Source organism: Cibotium barometz, chromosome 2 (genome assembly GCF_041138505.1).
Source record: "Cibotium barometz isolate CiBa-2024 chromosome 2, ASM4113850v1, whole genome shotgun sequence".
Lineage (NCBI taxonomy): Eukaryota > Viridiplantae > Streptophyta > Polypodiopsida > Cyatheales > Cibotiaceae > Cibotium > Cibotium barometz.
The window spans coordinates 36,725,892-36,732,336 of NC_141047.1; positions in this window are offsets into that span (position 1 = coordinate 36,725,892).

The window sequence follows — 6,445 nt, forward strand, 5'->3', positions numbered from 1 at the left end:
GTGAGGCATCATATGAGGTGCATAACCATAGCCTTAACCTCCTTAGACACTTGGCATGTGCATAATTATATAGACTTAAGCTCTTGAAGGATATGGTGGTAAGTGCATAGAATTGACGACAAAGAGGATGGGTCCTAGGAAACGATTGATCTAGCTATGCAATACAAAAAACAAATTTTATTGTATGTGAAGGCCGTTGTCCTCTCTCTCTCTCTCTCTCTCTCTCAATTTTTTTGTAGGGTTTTTAACATTGAGAGTTGGTATCATTGAATCATTAACGAAGGATGCATAGTGGTTGCAATTTGAGAGTTGGTATCACAGTTTTTGTGAAAGGAGGCTAAGTGTTTCTTTTATGTTATTTATTACATAACAATCTACTATACTATTGGAGTGGTCTTTTGCAGTGTTTATATGTGTGTGTGAATGTACTAAACTTCTATTTTGGTTAACTTAGCTTCAATTTTTATCTTTAAAGAAACCCACTACCCAAGCACATGCAATTTCACTTAACTACCTGGCCGTATGATCTTCTCTTTATCAACTCACCACATCCTCAAGACTGTCTGTTGGCTTTCCTAGTTTTCTCTTGGTTTCGGCTTTCTCTATGGTTATCTACAACAATCTCTCTCTCTCTCTCTCTCTCTCTCTCTCTCTCTCTCTCTCTCTCTCTTGAGGCTAGTCTCTTGTGTCTGCCAAGAATGGGTTATCATGGTTGCCGAGCTAAAATCGTGAGCTAACATTTATTTTGTCCTCTTTGTAGACATATTTCTTCAAGGAATAGTGTTAGATGGCATCAAGACATCGTTAAGGGATTAAAATTTTCCAACGAAGCACTAATGCCTAGGCTCTTGAAAGATCATGGTCCATACAAAGCACAAGTATAATCATAATAAGATTTTGAATAACTACATTAATACATAATATGAATTAACCAAGGTAATGGCCCTCATAAATCACTATATACTACAAATATAAGTATGAAATGAAATCTCGCACTCACACAACTTTCAACTTTGCAAGAAAGAGATCATAGTCCATACAATGCACAAGTATAAACACCTAAATCTTGTGAACAAGTTCATTAACAAAGAAAATGAATTGATGAGGATGATAGCTCCCATTAATCACTATGTAAATTAAGCATTAGAATGAAAACGTAGTATAAATACATTAGAGTGAATAGTGCAGAAGAGTGTACTATGTAGTTTAAACATGAGAGTGAAAATGTAGTATAAACATGAGTGAATAGAGCAGAATATCATACAATGAAAAATGTTATTTCAAACCTTGCATTTACATAGCTTTCAATTTTGTAAGATATAATAGTCCATACAAATCACAAGTATAAGCATCATAAGAGCGTGAATATGATTGTGTGTTTTTTTTAATCAATTTTGGTTGATTTTAGATACTTTTTTTAATTGATTATGGTTGATTTAGCTTATGTTTTCAAAGTGGATTATAATCATAAATTATAGATATTTATTGATTCAATGCAATGAAATCCAAGTCTTGTGGGATTCAAAATCATGCAAATCATCAAGGAGGTTCAACTTTTCCTCTTTCCAAGTATGGCACTAGAATGACCTAATGCAAACAAGCTTTAAATTAAAATAAAACACAATAAATCTAACACATCCAAAGCTCCAAGACCATATGTTTTTCAAAGTGTGGCCTCAGAGGCCTAATCAACACCATGCAATATTGGGTGATCTTGATAGCTTGGAGAATGGACACAAAAATAGAGCTAACTAGTCCTTGACAATGGTATCAAATATGTTCAAGTCAAGATCTTACCTTAGTCTTTGCCAAATCAAGTCTCATTTGGTCTTTACCTTAGAGACATAAATGCAACTTCCTGATGTGTGTGTGCTCCTTCGCTAAGAAAATGAAGATAGATCTTTAATCACCTGGATGAAGGTGAGGAGAAGGTTGCCTATACTATAGATCAATCACGCAAGAGGTGGATAGAGAGGAGAGAGGAAGCTCATGTAAGAGAGGTCCTATAATCAAATATATCTAAGTAAGCAAGATCCAACAGAGCATATCTAAGTAAGCAAGCTCATCTAAGAGAGGTCCTATAATCAAACATATCTAAGCAAGCAAGATATCTAATAGAACATATCTAAGCAAGCAAGATATGTAAGAGAGGTCCTATAAGCAAACATATCTAAGCAAGAAAGATCCAATAGAACATAAGCTAGCAAGAGTAGAGAATAAGGAGAGCTCACAAGTGTTCTATTGCAAATGAATGAATGTGTATTGCCTAATGTCAAAATTGACTTATATAAAAATGACTACAAACTTAAAAATAGTACATGAGTTCTAATCTTAAGGTATGTGAAGTTTGCCACTTCCCCATTTGGCATTAAGCTCAAGGTAAGGCCTCTTTATAAAATCCAACGGTGTCTTGGGTTTGTGCTATACACAGATAAGATGGCAAAAAAATGCCTTACAGTAGGTAGGGTGGGTGAAACCATGTGAACCAGTGAAATTAGGAATTGGCTAAATTATGGTAGCTTAAAGATGCAAACTAGTGTGTGTTTCAAATTGTTTTCCATGTTATTATTATAGATTTATTGATGTAAACAATTTTACTGTGCTTATTATGAGAAGAAAGATGGCTTATGAACTCCCTATATTGAATGTTCTTTTATAAAAAAAATACTTTCACTTTGTTCCCTACCAAGCCATGCACTTCATCTAATTATTTTAGTCGATTCTTCTGACTATTCAAAGAATTTTGAGTATTTTGTTCTCTAAGATAAAACTCCCATTGCCATATGGAACTATAGGTCTCGCTTCACTAAGTGTTTAAGGCTATAAAGGACCATTACATGTATCCATAGGTTTTCTACATCTTATGGAAGGTTACACATTAGCCCAATGGCTACAATCATCTTCCACATTTACTATCATTTTAGGCCTCTCATCATAATAGTGTCTCTTTACTCTTTCGCCAAGATGTATAATTTCATCCCTTATGGTGGTTGGGGTGTGTAAGTTGTAGTAGTGAAATAGTTTAAACACAATACTAAATTCTTTTATTAAATTACTACACTCAATGTATGCTCAATGTAACTAGCTAGCCCTCTTTTCAATCCTTCCTTGTTGAGAATATATGAGCAAACCCCAAGTGTGTTAGCCCATTTGGTAAGGTTTCCTAGCAAGAGGTTGTAGGTGCAAACCCACTGGCAACATTGTGTTAGCCCAAGTGAAATAGTTTAAACACAATACTAAATTCTTTTAATTAAATTACTACACTCAATCTCTCTCTCTCTCTCTCTCTCTCTCTCTCTCTCTCTCTCTCCCACCTGTTTAGAGATGCCTTAACTCAAGCTCCAGATAACTCATAACCACCCATCACCAACTTCTTTTACTTGACCCATGATGGAGGCCCTTAATAATGGTTATAAAGGCCCCAATTTTTTAATGAACCTCAATTGACATACTAGACAACGCACATTGGCAGTATTACGGCCACCTCGACCACTATGCCTCCTAAGTGTCACATTGGAAAGACCACTCCAATTGCAATGGGCCAGATGTCTAAGGCCTACACATCCTCCACCAAATCCAAGAGATCCTCCCATAGGATAGTAGCACTTCACCATAAGCAATGGACATAGAGAATCAGTATGAGGTCACAAATGTAGAGGCTACACATTCAACCCCCTTTTTGGCTAGATAGGGAACTTGTGCCTAGCATTGGTAGTTTTAATGACATTGCATGCTTTAGCCACTACTATAGAGCTACCTTTTAGATTTGTCTTTCTTTCATATGATTGTCTTATCTACATAGTTAGTTTGCTTTATCTTGTCCAAAATACAACTACTTCATTGATTCATTGTTACACTTTTGCTCTCATTGCTCTTTTGGCCTCTCTCTCTCTCTCTCTCTCTCTCTCTCTCTCTCTCTCTCTCTCTCTCTCTCTCCAAATTTCCCATACGTTAGGCTTACACATAAAGACAAGAACTGGGTGATTTGATACTACCTATTGAGGCTATACACACAACATGTGGATCACACCGGTAGGCCCATTACCTACCAAGATGCAATACTACAAAGATCGGCACTATGTTTGCCACCACTAGTGCCAAGTCTACTATGAGATCAAAGGGAGATTTCACTGTCTATTCAGAGGGCTTTGGACCCTTATCCCAGATCATGGAGTACCTAGATCTCAGAGGTGCCTTGGACTCTTCCTACTGGAGCTCAGCCGACACAGAGATTCACTACTCAAAGATCCTCGCTCCCAATGGTCCTCCTTTGAACTTACCACCATAACCAATTTCTTCCAACCTAGAGGGATGGATAGGAAGGCACCAAAGCCCATCATAGTGGATATGGGAGCCTATACCACAATGCCACCTTGTAGTAGGCCCATGGGAGTCGCATCAGATTAGGCACACACTCCAACAAGCTAGATGTCCTCATCCCGTCAAACCCCAGACACCCCTAGCTCATCTGCCCTAGATTCAAGAGATCATGGCCTGCCATCGAGCAGCCTCCTCCTCCTCACAGGGGACTATTGATATCTATAGCCTTCTTGTATCATCCTTGATGGACATCTTGGATGGACCCTTGCCTGACATACAGGGTTGATTGACTGCTTTTATTCAACTCTTCCATATCCCATCACTTATTGTACCCTATACCTGGCATAATAAGATCTAGTTTTTTCATCTTGAATAATCTGAGAGTCTGAGATCTTAGCTTTCAGTTTTGAGCTTTAGGTTACTATTTCCTTTTCTTATTTCATCCATGACGAGATTTCATGGACACTATGTATACATCATTTTGGCCTCATAGACCCTTTGGGCCTTTTGAAGACATTAACTTATTTCTCTCTCTCTCTCTCTCTCTCTCTCTCTCTCTCTCTCTACACATATACACACACAAATATACACACATGTATACATATTCATGCATATGCACATATATATATATATATATATATATATATATATACACAGAAAAATATACATAATTATGTACGCATGCATACACACATACACATTTACATAGATTTATGTGTGTGATACATTACACACAAAGTACGAATCCAAGTCCATAAGCACATCACACAAGAGTGGAGGAGCTAACTTTCAACCCAAAGAGCATGGAAGCTTGTGGAACCTAGGAAATGAGTGACGAAGGTGACGAAGCTATTGGCTTGTGTGTTACCCTTCTACTTCACTGTCAAACAAAACTAGCTTAGTCGAAACAAGGGTATTAAGCCTAAACGAAGCTAACTTGTCCATTTTTTCCTTTGACACTTTTGATGATGGTAGTTAAAGAGAAGTACATGGAGAGCAAGTACATTCTAGAGCAAACTTTAATCATCACACAATCTCCTAACATCATATCATGAGACAAGCGTACTATGAGACATCAAATTTACCTCAAAAACTAAGGTCTTGCTCAATATATAAACAATAATATCTTGCAATCATATGCTCTAAGGCTTATCTCACATTCAAGATTAATTTTTCTTCACTGTACCTCAAAAGCTTACCATGTAGCATGCTATGGGTGTAAACTCAAAATATGCTTTGCTTTCCCACCATTTTAGTGGTTGCCTTGGATGCATGATGGATATTGCTTCTTGTTTGACAAGCTTGACAATTATACACTTTATTACCAAGTCACAATCATGGTTTGGCTTTCACTGGTAAAGAATGTGCAGGATTAATCCCAAATTACTATCTATGTGCATGCATGTATACGCACACCTTTGTATACATTCATATATGTGTATGTATCGTATGCATTTGTCCATATGTATGAATTATACGCTCGTATGAATGCATGTACATATGTGCACACGTATGCATGTATGTGTTCATGTAAAAATAAAGATGCCATCAAAAATCTCAGTCGTCCCAACAAAGTTGCCTCTACATGAGTCCTCTGCATCTGCTTAGGAGGCCCCACCATTCATCTCTCTCTCTCTCGTAGTGTGTGTGTAAGTTGGTCATATATGCCCTTGTGTTGCATTCTGTCGACGTTAATACCTCTCTCTCTCTTGTAGTGTGTGTGTGTAATAAAAGAGGACCCTCGCACTACCTTTCTGCCACCCACAAGTGGGGCAGATTGACTAGTGCGAGGGCCCTTATAAAGGTCATGATCCACACAAGTTCAAGTCCCACCGTTGGTCGTATATGCCGTCGTGTTGCATTCTATCGACGTTAATACCTCTCTCTCTCTCTCTCTCTCTCTCTCTCTCTCATGAATGCAGTGTAAACGTGTGCATGTATGTGTTAATGAATAAAGAAAGACATGTCAAAACTCTTATAGCTATATTGACAAAGTTGCCTCTACACAAGTGCTTTCTCCATCTACTTAGAAGACCCCATCGTTCATCCATCAAAGATGCATGTGCATGTACTTGATGGAGCATAGACAACACAAGGATGTAGCGTTGAGATAGCATGCTGAGAG